Source organism: Macaca thibetana, chromosome 2 (genome assembly GCF_024542745.1).
Source record: "Macaca thibetana thibetana isolate TM-01 chromosome 2, ASM2454274v1, whole genome shotgun sequence".
Lineage (NCBI taxonomy): Eukaryota > Metazoa > Chordata > Mammalia > Primates > Cercopithecidae > Macaca > Macaca thibetana.
The window spans coordinates 41,434,931-41,451,671 of record NC_065579.1 but is presented as its reverse complement, the minus strand read 5'-3'; the positions used below and the strand labels follow the sequence as shown (position 1 = coordinate 41,451,671).

The following is a 16,741-nucleotide window of genomic DNA, read 5'->3' as shown; positions in this document are numbered from 1 at the left end:
TTCTTTGTGGCAGAACTGTTTCCTATGTGAATGCCTCACTTGATGATCTTGGTTGAAGATGAGGGTATGCAGTCATGTCATTATTCCCTGAAGGATGGTTTGCAGTGGGCTGCAGGTGAAGAGCTTCGTAATAGACATGTCCTTCAGGGAGGCCCTCAGCTTTCCTGAACAAGACCCCACAGAAAGGCTGCATCTGAGTGGGCTCACCATGACTTAAGACCTAGAATCCATTTTTACAAATTAAAACCCTTAGTTCTGTCCCTTTTGCCCAGAGCCTATATACCTATAGAAGGCTGGTCTGACTGAGCTCCCCGGGCAGATGTAGAAGCCAGAACCAAACCTGTAAGAGGCCAGAAAACCAATCTGGCCAGGTGACCCTTCAGGAAAATACGGAAATAGTAATAATCCCACTAACACATAATATTTGCCAAGTAAACATTTTTATTGGCCAGGCGCAGTGGCTCACGCCTGTAATCCCAGCACTTTGAGAGGTTGAGGCAGGCAGATCACTTGAACCCAGGAGTTTGAGACCAGCCTGGCCAATTTGGTGAAATCCTGTCTCTACAAAAAAAAATTAATAATAATAATACAAAAATTAGCTGGACGTGGTGGCATGCACCTGTAGTCCCAGCTACTTGGGAGGCCAAGGCAGGAGGATCACCTGAGCCCAGGAAGTTGGGGCTGCAGTGAGCTGAGATTGAGCCACTGTACTCCAGCCTCACTCTAGGGTCTCACTCCCTCACTCCAGGACAACAGAGTGAGATCCTATCTCAAAATATATATATATATATAAAATATATATATTAGTATGATGACCAAGGGTTACCCCATACTACCCCATTACTGTGCATATTAATAGCAAAAGGAGGAAAGAGCCTTTACAATGGAGGGACTTGGCAATTACTATCTGAACACAATCTGCAGATGTAAGATCACCAATGGTGGGGCAACCTGACATGATGTCTTGCTGGTATGATGCAATATAAAGTACATTTTTTTTTTTTTTTTTTTTTTTGAGACAGAATCTTACTCTGTCACCCAGGCTGGAGTGCAGTGGCATGATCCTGGCTCACTGCAACATCTGCTTCCCAGGTTCAAGCAATTTTTGTGTTTCAGCCTCCTGAGTAGCTGGGATTACAGGCATGCATCACCCAGCTAGTTTTTGTATTTTTAGTAGAGATGGGGCTTCGCCAAGTTGGCCAGGCTGGCCTCAAGTGATTCACCTGCCTCGGCCTCCCAAAGTGCTGGTATTGCAGGTGTGAGCCACCACGCCCAGCCTACAATGTCACCTTTGAAAAACTTCTTACCATAAAAGCAAACTGAAATCCAACTGAAGCTACAGAGTTGACTTTTATTTTACAGGAAGTACAAGAAGCAGAGGAAGAAGTTAAATAACAACGTGAAGAAACCATCAGACAAGTCCTAAATGTGGGGACATTCTACAACTGTTCTTGTCTTTTCAAAAACTCTGTGTGAAATAAAAAAGATGAGGGGATTGGGGAGCAGTTCTCTATTCCACAAATTCAGTAACATAGACTTCTACGATCTGTGATGCTGTCATGGTTAACACACTTCCTACAAGGCCACCCAGAAACAGGAAGGGATCATGCAGAATCTTTTTTTTTTTTTTTTTTTTTGAGACGGAGTTTCACTCTTGTTGCCCAAGCTGGAGTGCTATGGCATGATCTCGGCTCATTGCAACCTCTGCCTCTCGGGTTCAAGCAATTCTCCTGCCTCAGCCCCCCCAAGTAGCTGGGATTACAGGCACTACAGGTGCCCGCCACCACACCCAGCTAATTTTTTGTATTTTTAGTAGAAATGGGGTTTTACCATGTTAGCCAGGCTGGTCTGGAACTCCTGACCTCAGGTGATCCACCCTCCTCAGCCTCCCAAAGTGCTTGGATTATAGGCATGAGCAACCACACCCAGCCACCACACAGAATCTTACAGGATGGGCCGGATGTCAGGAGTTCAAGACCACCCTGGGCAACGTGGTGAAACCCTGTCTCTACTAAACATACAAAAAATGAGCCAGGCATGGTGGTGTGCGCCTGTAATCCTAGCTACTCAGGAGACTGAGGCAGGAGAATTGCTTGAACCTGGGAGGTGGAGGTTGCAGTGAGCCAAGACCAAGCCATTACACTCCCTCCTGGGCAACAACAGTGAAACTTAGTCTCAAAAAAAAAAGTATTACATGATGGTTTTTAATAGGCGAAGCCTCAAAGGGCTATATGTCAGCTCCTACTTACATTTTTTTTGGCCATAACTTTATAAGGCTTCCTATCTAGCTGCAAGAGAGCTAGGAAGTGCGACCTGGCTAGAAGCTTAGGAAGGAGAGGAAAGGGTTTTGGTGAGCATCTAGTCGGTCTCTCCACACATATGGTAAGCACCACTTACCCCTCCAGTAGGAGAGGTCTCAGCGTGGTCTCTGCCAGGCAACCCTAAACTATGCATACCCTCAGTCCCATGCCAGTCCTCGATGTGAGATGGACTGGCAACCTAGCGTCCGCCTTCCTGCTGTCATCCCCCAGAGTCAGTCAATCACTAAATAGCAACCTCTCCACCCTTACACATGTCTCCAAATAGCCACTGCCTTTCTGTCTGCAACTGCCAGAGCTTTGTGCAACAGCCTTCCACCTGGTCTCCCTTCATGCAAGGTTTCCGCTCTCAGGGAGTTTATTTTCTTCTATGAGGCTGCAAGTGAGCAAATACATAAAGGAACAAGAGAATGGCAGGTTCTATGCGGAAGCAGATGTTGAAATGGTAGAGATAGCTGGGGCGGAGAGGAGGGGTTAGTAGGTAGAGAGCAGTCAGTGAAGACCGCACTGTGGCGGTAGCTGTGGCAGATAGTATTATCCAAAAATTATCCAGAAAAACAATATTTCAATTTCCAGTGCTGTTTCAGAACCCTGCCACTCCCTCATCAAGTGGCAGACTCTGTGTTCCCTTCAGTTGAACTCCAGTGGGTCTTTTGTCCTTCTCAACTAATAAAATACAACAGAACTCCCAAGTCTAGGTCAGAAAAGACATTACAGCTTCGACCTGACTTTTGTTTTGTTTTTTTGAGACAGAGTCGCACTCTGTTGTCCAGGCTGGATGACATGCCATGCCATGCAGTGGCATGATCTCAGCTCACTGCAACCTCCGCTTCCTGGGCTCAATCAGTTCTCGTGCCTCAGCCTCCCAAGCAGTTGGGATTACAGGCACACGCCACCATTCCCAGCTAATTTATGTATTTTTTATTGTAGAGACAGGGTTTCACCATGTTGCCCAGGCTGCTCGCAAACACCTGAGCTGAAGCCATCCACTCTCCTCAGCCTCCCAAAGTGTTGGGATTACAAGCGTGAGCCACCGTGCCCAGCCTCTACCTGACTCTTTCGGGACACATTCCCAGGACCCTAGCTACGTGGAGAACAGCTAAAGCCCCAGCCTTCAACTCTGGCTTAACTCGCAGATGACTGTCATGTGAGTGAGCCAACTCAGAGGCGAATTCTCAGTTAGCCGATTTGCCCCAGCTGATGCTGCATAGAGCAAAATGAGCCTTTCCCATGAAGCCCTGCCCAAAATACAGATATATGAGCAAAATAAATGATTGTCGTTTTGAAGCCAGAGTTTTGGAGTGTTTCACTATGGAGCAATAGTAAATGAACTCAGGCCTAAATACCAAGGAGTCAGCCATGAGGAAATATTCATAGAGCATTGTAAGCATAGCCAACAAAAAATCCCATGGCTTGAAGACAGGAACAAGCTTGGCACACTGAGGAACAGAGATGGTCAGGTAGCTGACGGGGAGAGCACTAAGAAGTGTGGTTGGAGAGGAAGGCTGAGCCACATTATGCAAAGCCTCTTGGGCTGTGAAGAAGTCTGAAATGATCAAAAGTTCAGTAGGAGTTCATTCTCCCCATAGCCGCAAGAGCCAACAAGGGTTGTGAGCAAGGCAATGATGGGATTTATTGTATTAAAAGATGGCTCTAGCAGCTATGGGGAGAATGATACATAGCAGTATAAGAGTGGAAGCAGATGGTGGGCACGGTGGCTCATGCCTGTAATCCCAACACTTTGGGAGGCCGAGGCGGGTGAAGAGCTTGAGCCCAGGAGTTCAAGACCAGCCTGGGCAACATGGCGAAACTTCGTCTCTACAAAAAATACAAAAATTAGCTGGGCATTGTGGTGTGCACCTGTAGTCCCAACTCCTCAGGAGGCTGAGGTGGGAGGATCACTTGAGCTGGGGAGGCGGAGGTTGTATTGAGCTGAGATCACACCACTGCACTTCAGCCTGGGTGACAGAGCAAGACTGTATCAAAAGAAAAAAAAAAAGGAAAGAAAAGAAGAAAGGAAGAAAGAAAGGAAAGGAAACAAAGAAAGGAAGAAAGAGAGAGAGCAAGAAAGAAAAAGGAAAGAAGGAAGGAAGGAAAAAGAAGGAAGGAAGGAAAGAAAGAAAGAAAGAGAGAGAGAGACAGAAAGAAAGAAAGAAAGAAAGAAAGAAAGAAAGAAAGAAAGAAAGAAAGAAAGAAAGAAAGAAAGAAAGAAAGAAAGAAAGAAAGAAAGAGAAAGAAAGAAAGAGAAAGAAAGAAAGAAAGAGAGAGGAAGGAAGGAAGGAAGAAAGGAGGGAGGGAGGGAGGAAGGGAGGGAGGGAGGGAGGGAGGGAGGAAGGGGAGGGAAATAGAGAAAAGAAAAACCAACAGTGGAAGCAAGATCAGTTAGCAATTGTCCAAGATGAACACAATTGACACCCAATAGTGAGGAGAAGATAGACTCCAGGCACATTTTGTAGAAGCAATAAGCTTTGCTGATGAGAGGTGCGGGACAAAAAAGAATAAAAGCAAACCTCTAGGTTTTTGTCTCAAGCAGACATGTGAATGACAGTGCTGTTGGCTAGATGAGAAAGGCTTGGAGAGGAACAGGGTTGGGGTGGGGAAAAACTTCCCTTTCCCTCAGGACATCCGATTTCAGTGTGGTTGTAGAAAGAATCCAAGCTGGCTAAATAATTCTCTCTAAGCAGTTACCGGGAGGCAAGTACAGAGCTTCCGACTCTGGTAGGGGTGGAGATTCTGATAACTACTTGGCTTGCCTGAGGAATTCCTTTCTATTTATGTGTTTGCCTGTATAGCTTTTAGAGTCTCCTTGCAGAGTGTGGTTGTTATAATTACTATGGCAAAAATCCCAGCTGGAAGCTAAAACACACCCAAAGGAGGAAATTGAACTCAACATGTAGGACACCCAGCCAAGTGCTTTTCCCAAACCGTACTCCATTAGCCAGTCTGGAGAAGAGTTCCTGAGTGACCAAGAGGAAGGAAACAGGCCTTAGGTGCCTACTGAAAAATAGCTTCAGGAGCTTGCAGTGAGCCGAGATCGTGCCACTGCACTCCAGCCTGGGCAACAGAGCCAGACTCTGTCTCAAAAAAAAAGAAAAAAAAAAAAAAAAAAAGAAAGAACTAATTCAGCAGATTGGCCTTTTGGACATCATAAATTTGAAGTGCTTATTTTATTTGTGTGTGTGTGTGTGTGTGTGTGTGTGTGTGTGTGTGTGATGGAGTCTCACTCTGTTGCCCAAGCTGGAGTGCAGTGGCGCGATCTTGGCTCACCGCCACCTCCGCCTCCCGGGTTCAAGCAATTCGCCGGCCTCAGTCTCCCGAGTAGCTGGGATTACAGGCATCTGCCACCATGGCCGGCTAATTTTTGTATTTTTAGTAGAGATGAGGTTTCACCATGTTGGCCAGGCTGGTCTCAAACTCCTGACCTCAAGTGATCTATCCACCTCAGCCTCCCAAAGTGCTGGGATTACAGGCGTGAGCCACCGCGCCCAGCCTTTTATTTATTTTTTTGAAACGGAGTTTTGCTCTTGTTGCCCAGGCTGGAGTGCAATGGCACGATCTCTGCTCACTGCAACCCCTGCCTCCCAGATTCAAGTGATTCTCCTGCCTCAGCCTTCCGAGTAGGTGGAATTACGGGAATGCACCTCCACGCCCCGCTAATTTTGTATTTTTAGTAGAGAGGGGGTTTCTCCATGTTGGTCAGGCTAGTCTCAAACCTCTGACCTCAGGTGATCCACCAACCTCAGCCTCCTAAAGTGCTGGGATTACAGGCATGAGCCACTGTGCCCGGCCTATATATTTTATTTATTTATTTATTTTAATTTTTTTTTTTTTTAGAAGGAGTCTCACTCTGTCGCCCAGGCTGGAGTGCAGTGGCGCGATCTTGGCTCACTGCAAGCTCCGCCTCCCAGGTTCACGCCATTCTCCTGCCTCAGCCTCCCGAGTAGCTGGGACCACAGGCGCCCGCCACTACGCCCAGCTAATTTTTTGTATTTTTTTTAGTAGAGATGGGGTTTCACCGTGTTAGCCAGGATGGTCTCAATCTCCTGACCTCGTGATCCGCCCGTCTCGGCCTCCCAAAGTGCTGGGATTACAGGCTTGAGCCACCGCACCCGGCCTATTTTATTTTTTTGAGACAGGGTCTCTCTATGTCACCCAGTCTGGAGTGCAGTGGTGCGGTCTTGGCTAACTGCAGCCTCTGCCACCCCAGTTTCAAGCAATTCTCCTGCCTCAGCCTCCTGAGTAGGTGGAATTACAGGAATGCACCACCACGCCCGGCTAATTTTGTATTTTTAGTAGAGATGGGGTTTCTCCATGTTGGTCAGGCTAGTCTTGAACCTCTGACCTCGGGAGATCTGCCCGCTTTGGCCTCCTAAAGTGCTGGGATTATAGGCATGAACCACCGTGCCTGGCCTATTTATTTTATTTTATTTTTTTGAGACAGTCTCACTCTGTCACCCAAGCTGGAGTGCAGTGGTGCGATCTTGGCTAACTGCAGCCTCTGCCACCCCAGTTTCAAGCGATTCTCCTGCCTCAGCTTCCCCAGTAGCTGGGAATACAGGTGTGCACCACCACGCCTGGCTAAGCTTTGTATTTTTAGTAAAGACAGGATTTCACCATATTGTCCAGGCTGGTCTCAAACTCCTGACCTCAAGTGATCCACCCGCCTTAGCCTCCCAAAGTGCTGGGATTACAGGCGTGACCCACCGCACCCGACCTTAAGTGCTTGTTTAGATATTCCAGCGTTGATAATCAGTAGCAGTCCAGAGTTCCTGAGAAAGGTCCAGGCTGGAGATAAAAATTTTCAAATTCTTAGCCTACCTTTCTCTGTTAATAAGCAAAAACAAATGTTGAAATTAGAGGGAGCCTGCAAAATTGCAACTAACAAATATCAGGAAGTATAAGGCTAACCAAGAGGGCTGAGGGTGGTAGTTCATGCCTGTAATCCCAGCTACTAGGGAGGCCAAGCAGATGCCTGACTTGCGGCCAGGAGTGCAAGACCAGCCAGGCAACAGAGCAAGATCCCATCTCTACAAAAAAATCAAAAAACAAAAATTAGGCCGGGCACGGTGGCTCATGCCTGTAATCCCAGAGAGGCTGAGCGGGCGGATCATTTGAGCCCAAGAGTTGGAGACCAGCCTGGGCAACATGGAAAACACCTCTCTCTACCGAAAATACAAAAAATTATCCAGAGGCCGGGTGTGGTGGCTCACACCTGTAATCCCAACATTTTGGGAGGCCAAGGTGGGCGAATCACTTGAGATCAGGAGTTCGAGACCAGCCTAGCAAACATGGGGAAACCCTGTCTCTACTAAAAATACAAAACTTAGCAGGGTACGGTGGTAAGTGCCTGTAGTCCCGGCTACTCATGAGGTTGAGGCAAGAGAATTGCTTGAACCTGGGAGGCGGAGATTGCAGTGAACTCCAGCCTGGGAGACAGAGCAAGACTCCATCTCAAAAAAAGAAAAATAAAAAGCCAAGCTTGGTGGCATGGGCCTGTAGTCCTGCTACTTGGGAGGCTGAGGCAGGAGGATTGCTTGAGCCCAGGAGGTTGCAGTGAGCTGAGAGGACACCACTAGCACTCCAGCCTGGGCTACAGAGGGAGACTCTGTCTCAAAAAAAAGACAATTAGCTGGGTGTGGTGGCACCGCCTGTTAGTCCCTATTATTGGGGAGGCTGAAACAGGAGGATCATTTGAGCCCAGGAATTCTAGATTACAGTGAGATATATGATCACACCACTGCACTCCAGCCTGGGCAACAGGGTGAGACCTTATCTCTAAAAGAAGGAAAAAAGTCTAACCAAGATGTCTAGAAATATTGTTGTTGGCATTACCTGACAGAGTAGGCAAGTGACCTCTCTCTCAGAGATTAAATGAGATGACATTTCTAAGTATACTTTAGAGCTTCTTTTTTTTTTTTTTTTTTTTTTTTTTTTTTGAGACGGAGTCTGCCTCTGTCGCCCAGGCTGGAGTGCAGTGGCCGGATCTCAGCTCACTGCAAGTTCCGCCTCCTGGGTTCACACCATTCTCCTGCCTCAGCCTCCCGAGCAGCTGGGACTACAGGAGCCCGCCACCTCGCCCGGCTAGTTTTTTTGTATTTTTTAGTAGAGACGGGGTTTCACCGAGTTAGCAAGGATGGTCTCGATCTCCTGACCTCGTGATCTGCCCGTCTCGGCCTCCCAAAGTGCTGGGATTACAGGCTTGAGCCACCGCGCCCAGCACTTTAGAGCTTCTAAGATCTTTTTTTTTTTTTTTTTTTTTTGAGACGGAGTCTCGCGCTGTGTCACCCAGGCTGGAGTGCAGTGGCGCGATCTCGGCTCACTGCAAGCTCCGCCTCCCAGGTTCACGCCATTCTCCTGCCTCAGCCTCCGAGTAGCTGGGACTACAGGCGCCCGCCACCACGCCCGGCTAGTTTTTTGTATTTTTAGTAGAGACGGGGTTTCACCATGTTAGCCAGGATGGTCTTGATCTCCTGACCTCGTGATCCACCCGCCTCGGCCTCCCAAAGTGCTGGGATTACAGGCTTGAGCCACCGCGCCCGGCCATGCTTCTAAGATCTTTTACAGATGGGCACCATCATTGAAAGTGTCTCTGGTGGTCTTCTGCCCCATAGAGGCTTGCTGTGGGAACAATTTTACCATACTCCCTCCACCCCCACTCCAACCCCAAATGATAATGAAGCAGGGGCCTTTCTAGACCCCTTTCCTCTCCAGGTCAATATCAGTATTAAAAGCCAAATACCCTTTCTTCCTTCAACAAAATTCCTTTCCCCTCTCTTTCTTCATCTTAGTCTCTCTCTTCTCCTAGTTACAGAATAAAAGCTGTCATTCATATTGATGAAGACAAACAGCCGGGGGGGGAGGGCAGTGGCTCATGCCTGGAATCCCAGCATTTTGGGAGGCCAAGTTGGGCAGATCACTTGAGGTCAGGGGTTCAAGACCAGCCTGGCCAACATGATAAAATCCCATCTCTACAAAAAATAGATGGGCACGGTGGTGCACATCTGTAATCCCAGCTAATCCGGAGGCTGAGGCAGGAGAATTGCTTGAAGCTGGGAGGCAGAGGTGCAGTGAACTGAGATCATACCACTGCACTCCAGCCTGGGTGACATAGCTAGACTGCATCTCAAAAAAAAAAAAAAAATTAATGAAGACAAACAGAGGGTAGGGAGAAAGAGAGTAGGAAATAGGGCATGACCATACCTAGCAATAGCTAACTTCAAATTCCTCATGAAGTGTATTTTTTTTTTTGAAAAATGTCTTGTTTTGTTTCAATTAAGATGTTTCCTGTCCATGTAATTATTATTACTTTGTTGCTTATTTTTGTTCATTATATTTTTTTCTCTACATGTCTTTTTTTGCCTTGAGGTTTTTTGTTTTTTCCAAATAAATTTAATTTTTTTTTTTTTTTTGAGACAGAGTTTTGCTCTTGTTGCCCAGGCTGGAGTGCAATGGCGCCATCTTGGCTCACTGCAACCTCCGCCTCCTGGGTTCAAGCAATTCTCCTGCCTCAGCCTCCCAGGTAGCTGGGATTACAGGCGTGCACCACCATGTCTGACTAATTTTTTGTATATTTAGTAGAGACAGGGTTTCAACACCTTGGGCAGGCTGGTGTTGAACTCCTGACTTCAAGTGATCTGCCCACCTCAGCAGATTACAGCCATGAGCTGCCACACCCGGCTTGAAATACGTCTTGATTGCTTTCTGGATGCTTTTAATGTAATCTTCCTGTCTTTGAGCTGCAGCTTCTCTATGAGGAGTCTAAGTGTGGATTATTTTTATCATTCTTGAGATCCATTGTGATTTCTGAAACAGGATTTTAGGAGTGCAAAAGGTTTATTGGAAAAAGAAAAAGAAAAAAAGAAACAGGATTTATATTTTTCAGCAATTCTGGAAAATTTATCAGGCATTTTCTCTTTGAATGTTACCTGTCCATTTTCTCTATTCTTTTCTTCTGGAACCCTAGTTAGCCAAATGTTAGATCTTCTCCTTGTATCATTATTGTATCATGCATATTTCCTGAAATCTCTTTGTTTCTCTGTGCTATATTCTGAATAATTTTGGTAGTTCTTCTAGTTTATTAATTTCCCCTTCAATTATATCTAATTTGTTTGCTAACCTTTTCATTTAGTTTTTTAATGATATATTTTAATTGTAAAAAACACATAACATAAAATTTATCATCTTATCAATTTTTAAGTGTACATACAGTTTAAGGCTGTTAAGTGTATTCACAGTGTTGTGCAACTTATCTCCAGAACCTTTTTTTTTTTTTTTTTTTTTTTTTGAGACAGGGTCTCACTCTGTTGCCCAGGTTGGAGTGCAGTGGTGCTATCATGGCTCACTGCAGTTCCTCCCTGGGCTCAGGTGATCCTCTTACCTCAACCTCCGGAGTAGCTGGGACTACAGGCTCATACCACCACACCCAGGTAATTTTTTATTTTTTGTAGAGACAGAGTTTCACCATGGGACCCAGGCTGGTCTTGTTTCCGGGCTCAAGGGATCTGCCCTCCTCAGCCTTCCACAGTGCTGTGATTACAGGTATGAGCCACCATGCCCAGCCTCCAGAACTTTTTCATATTGCAAAACTAAAACGCTGTACCCATTAAACAACTCCCCAGTTCCTCCTTCCTCCACCCGACGGCAACTACTGTTCAACTTTCTGTTTCTATAAATTTAATTAAATAAATAAACAAATAAATAAAATTTAACAAAATTGTATTTTAGATAGCGAAATCATGCAATATTTGCCTTTTTGTGACTTATTTTTTTTTTTTTTTTTTTTTTTTTGAGACAGTCTTGCCCTGTTGCCCAGGGTGGAATGTAGTGGCGTGATCTTGGCTCACTGCAGCCTCTGCCTCCCTGGTTCAAGCGATTCTCCTGCCTCAGCCTCCCGAGTAGCTGGGATTATAGTCACCTGCCACCAAGCCTGGCTAATTTTTTTTTTTTTTGTATTTTAATAAAGATGGGATTTCACCATGTTGGCCAGGCTGGTTGCAAACTCCTGACCTCGTGATCTGCCCACCTCGGCCTCCCAAAGTGCTGGGATTACAGGCGTGAGCCACCGTGCCCGGCCATGACTGGCTTATTTCATTTAGCAAAATGACTCAAGGTTTACTCATGTTGTAGCATGTGACAGGATTTCCTTCCTTTTTAAGGCTGAATCATATTTCACTGTATGTACACACTACATTTTGTTTATCCATTCTTCCTTTGATGGACACTTGGTTTGCTTCCACCTCTTGGCCATTGTGAATAATGCTGCTATAAACAAGGGTGTGCAAATATTTCTTTGAGGCCCTGCTTCCCATTCTTTTGGATATATACCCAGAAGTGAGATTGCTGGGTCATAGAGTTGTTCTTGTTTTAATTTTTTAAAGGAATTTCCATGCTATTTTCCACAGTGATCTGTGCCATTTTACAGTCCCATCAACAATGCATAAAGTTTCCAATTTCTCCACATTCTCAACAACACGTGTTATTTTCTGAATTTAGAGCTGCATGAGGTTTGTTTGGGTCAGAATAAAGGACAATTGCCCTGGAACAACCAACGCAGGCTCTTCAATTTTTAAGTTCCTCATTTTTGAGGAAAGTTTCCAAACACCCCACTTGTGGTTCATTGTTCATTGGCCAACCTGAGATCCTGACTCCTAAGTGGGGAGTTTTATGGATGTGTGTGAATAACTAGTGGAACCGTGTTCTCCAGCAGCTTATGAAGATCAGAGAACAGAGAAACTTGAAAACAGAACTCTGGACCAGGTGCGGCGGTTCACACCTTTAATCCTAGCACCTTGGGAGGCCGAGGCGGGTGGATCACCTGAGGTCAGCAGTTCGAGACCAGCCTGGCCCACTTGGCGAAACACTGTCTCTACTAAAAATACAAAAATTAGCTGGGCGTGGTGGCTGCCTGTAATCCCAGCTACTCAGGAGGCTGAGGCAGGAGAATCTCTTGAACCCTGGAGGCAGAGGTTGCAGTGAGTCAAGATCAGACTACTGCACTCCAGCCTGGGCAACAGAGTAAGACTCTGTCTCAAAACAAAAGAAGAAAGAAAGAAAGAAAGAAAGAAAGAAAGAAAGAAAGAAAGAAAGAAAGAAAGAAAGAAAGAAAGAAAGAAAGAAAGAAAGAAAGAAAGAAAGAGAGAGAGAGAGAGAGAGAGAGAGAGAGAGAGAGAGGAAGGAAGGAAGGAAGGAAGGAAGGAAGGAAGGAAGGAAGGAAGGAAGGAAGGAAGGAAGGAAGGAAGCAGAAAAGAAAGAAAAGAAAGATAAGAAAGATAAGAAAGAAAAGAAAGAAAATAGAACTCTGGAGGAAAGTTAGGGCAACCAGGAAGACTCCTGAGCAGTAAGAACCACAGCTAATTCTTTGGGCAGATTTCTCCAGTCTCTTTACATCCAAGGAGAAGAATTCCTCTGCCCTCCCCAGGGAACAGAAGCCTGCTGTGCCCACTCAGAGGAAGATTCTGATCAGAGAACACATCAGCATTTAGAAAACTGCAACTTCTAAGTCACCTTGGGCAGAATGAATGCTGTGGGCCAAGCTGGAGATGCAGGGAAGTGGGAGCGCAGACTGAAAAAATGCAGACTGCTGGGGCACTACTCATTTCTCAGGCTCTGATCTGCTGTAGTACTAGGAGTTTACTCAGGTCTGTGTCTGCCTCCTTTCTGAATAGGCCAAATAATTTATCCAAATAGCCTTCCTACAGCAGCTCCCCACTCCACGTGGCCAGATACGGGTTCCAGACCAGTGTTGTCTCCTGGGACATTGACACAGCAGCCAAGTTTATTGATGCTGGGGCAATCACAGTTGGTTGGTTGGTTTGAGATAGGGTCTCACTTTGTCATCCAGACTGGAGTGCAATGGCACAATCACAGTTCAGTACGGCCTCAACCTCCCGGGCTCAAGCGATCCTCCCACCTCAGCCGCCTTTGTAGCTGGGACTACAGATGCATGCCACCACATCCAGCTAATTTTTTAATATTTTGTAGAGACTGGGTGCTGCAATGTTCCCAGGCTGGTCATGAACTCTTTAACTCAAGCAATCTGCTGGCCTGGGCCTCCCAAAGTGCTGGGATTACAGGTGTGAGCCACCACACCCAGCCCATGATTGTAACTGGCTCAAGGGCTGGCAGAGGAATGGTGTTTGGCAGCTTGATCATTCGCTATGCCATGAGCCCATCTCTCAAGGAGCAGCTCTTCTATGCCATTCTGGGCTTTGCCCTGTCTGAGGCCATGGGGCTCTTCTGTTTGACAGTCACCTTCCTCATCCCCTTCGCCATGTGAAGCTCCATGGGGGTCACCTACTCACCCCAGGTGCTACGACTCCATAACATTCCTGGTGCTGGCATGTGCTAAGTTTAACCACTAAACACGATTCTCCCTCTTTTTTTTTTTTTAAAGGGGTGGGTGGGGGCGACTCTATTGGTAGAACGAATACTGCACTGGGAATCCAGAGCTTAGAACCCTGGTTTTCAGTTCTGGTGCTTTGGCTAAGAGGCTGTGTTATGTTAACCAAACTTCCTCCAATAATTTCCTTTTTCAGAAGATACAACTAAGTTAACCTGTTTTAGACCCAAGGCTGGGACAACAGCTGTCAGAGTTTTCTGAATGTCCGTTCTGGTTCAGCTATACCTTGCTTTCTTTAGTTATCTTTATAGAGCAGTGAAAAATTCACCTTTATGACAAATGATTGCATTACCATGTAAAACTTTCCACCACAGCAAGCCAGGCAAAAATATGACTGTATATGATCCCTGCTCAAGGGAAGTATGTAGAAATAAAATGATTCTTGTACTGCAGTAGTGCAATTGCTGAGTGGGAATGTGGGCAGGACATGAGGATTTCTTTTTTAAAAGTTTCTGCAACATACATCATGCATCATGCATGGTGTCTCAAGCCTGTAATGCTAGCACTTTAGGAGGCCGAGGCAGGAGGATCCCTTGAGCCCAGGAGTTCCAGACCAGCCTGCAAAACATAGGGAGATCCTGTCTCCTAAAAAAAAAAAAAAAATACAGTGGCTCATGCCTGTAATCCCAACACTTTAGGAGGCCAAAGCAGGTGGATCGTGAGGTCAAGAGATCAAGACCAGCTGGGCGTGGTTGCTCACACTGGTAATCCCAGCACTTTCGGAGGCCGAGGCAGGCGGATCACGAGGTCAGGAGTTTGAGACCAGCCTGGCTAGCATGGTGAAACTCCGTCTCTACTAAAAATACAAAAAATTAGCCAGGCATGGTGGTGCATACCTGTAATCCCAGCTACTCAGGAGGCTGAGTCAGGAGAATCACTTGAACCCAGGAGGTAGAGGTTGCAGTGAGCTGAGATCGTGCCATTGCACTCGAGCCTAGGCGATAAAGTGAGACTCTATTTCAAAAAAAAAAAAAAAAGGCTGGGCGCGGTGGCTCAAGCCTGTAATCCCAGCACTTTGGGAGGCCGAGACGGGCGGATCACGAGGTCAGGAGATCGAGACCATCCTGGCTAACACGGTGAAACCCCGTCTCTACTAAAAAATACAAAAAACTAGCCGGGCGCGGTGGCGGGCGCCTGTAGTCCCAACTACTCGGGAGGCTGAGGCAGGAGAATGGCGTGAACCCGGGAGGCGGAGCTTGCAGTGAGCTGAGATCCGGCCACTGCACTCCAGCCTGGGCGGCAGAGCGAGACTCCGTCTCAAAAAAAAAAAAAAAAAAAAAAAAAAAAGAGAGAGAGAGATCGAGACCATCCTAGCCAACATGCTAAACGCTGTCTTTACTAAAAATACAAAAATTAACTGGCCATGGTGGCGCGTGCCTGGAGTCCCAGCTACTCAGGAGGGTGAGGCAGGAGAACTGCTTGAACCTGGGAGGCAGAGGTTGCAGTGAGCCTAGATCATGCCACTGCACTCCATCCTGGCAACAGAGTGAGACTCCATCTCAAAAAAAAAAAATATATATATATATAGTAATAATAAAATTAAATTAAATTAAAAATTAAAAATTAAAATTAAATTAAAAATTAAAATTAAATTTAAATTTAAATTAATTAAAAATAAAAATTTCAAATTAAAATTAAAAAGTCACTACAACATTGTCATGTTTTCTACTTGTTGGTAATATTTAAGCACCTAGGCTGGGTAACATAGCGAAACCCCATCTCTACAAAAAAAAATACAAAAATTAGCCAGGTATGGTGGCGGCACCTGTAGTACTAGCTGCTTGGGAGGCTGAGGTAGGAGGATTACATGAGCCCAGGAGGCTGAGGCTGCAGTGACTGTGATCATGCCATTGGACTTCAGCCTGGGCAACACAGCAAGACAACGTCTCAAAAAAAAGATAAACACAAATTTAAAGTGATATAACAGATATAATAGGCTGGGCATAGTGGCTCACACCTGTAATCCCAGCCCTTTGGGAGGCCAAAGCAGGCATATCGCCTGAGGTCAGGAATTCAAGATCAGCCTGGCCAACATGGTGAAACCCCATCTCTACTAAAAACACAAAAATTAGGGCCAAGCATGGTGGCTCACGTCTGTAATCCCAGTACCTTGGGAGGCTGAGGCAGGTGGATCACCCGAGGTCAGGAGTTTGAGACAACCCTGGCCAACATGGTGAAACTCCCATCTCTACTAAAAATACAAAAATTAGCCAGGCATGATGGCCCGTGCCTGCAGTCCCAGCTACTCGGGAGGCTGAGGCAGGAGAATCGCTTGAACCTGGAAGGCAGAGGTCGTAGTGAGCTGAAATCTCACCATTGCACTCCAGACTGGGCGTCACAGCAAGACTCTGTCTTAAAAAAAAAAAAAAAAAAAAAAAAAAATTGGCGTGTGTGGTGGTGGGGCCCCTGTAATCCCAGCTATTCGGGAAGCTGAGGCAGAAGAATCACTTGAATCTGGAAGGCAGAGGTTGCAGTGAGCCGAGACTGTGCCATTGCACTCCATCCAGCCTGGGCAAGAGCGAAACTTTGTCTCAAATAAATAAATAAATAAATAAAATAAAGTGATATAATAGATTATTAAAAATTATTCAAGTTTACTTAAGACAGCAAAATGTGAAAAACTCATCTCTCCTCACCACCCAATCATTTATTGCCCATTGTAGGCCAGGAACCCCAGGAAGTAGACTCTGGAACAAACTTGTGTGCAGGTGGTTCATTGGCAAGTGCTCTCAGAAACATGTGTAAAGCAGTGAGAAAAGCAAGCTCTGGCACAGAGAGAAGTTAGGCTGTGATGCAGTTGCGACAGAGGCTTCAGCAGTCCTTCAGGGAGCTCTGAAGCTAGGATGGCCATTCAGAATTGTCCCAAACTGAGGCAAAGGGGAGATGCATTTATATCCCATAATAATCAGTCATTGGATGCAATCTATCCTTAGGCAGGAACTTAAACTTGGCAAAGCAGCTACACACAACTAAAATTGCAGTCTGGGGAGGCACTATACAGTAAGCTGTCAGCAGGCAACATTCC

The 16,741-nt window shown here is 46.0% G+C and overlaps 1 protein-coding gene and 1 pseudogene across 1 annotated transcript in view; one reads left to right on the top strand and one right to left on the bottom strand.

Moving 5' to 3' along the window:
* Nucleotides 1-16,741, bottom strand: part of MRPS22 (mitochondrial ribosomal protein S22) — a 601,324-nt gene that overhangs the window by 438,790 nt on the left and 145,793 nt on the right. The gene's annotated exons all lie outside the window — the stretch shown is intronic.
* Nucleotides 12,888-13,593, top strand: LOC126948203 (ATP synthase F(0) complex subunit C1, mitochondrial-like; annotated as a pseudogene).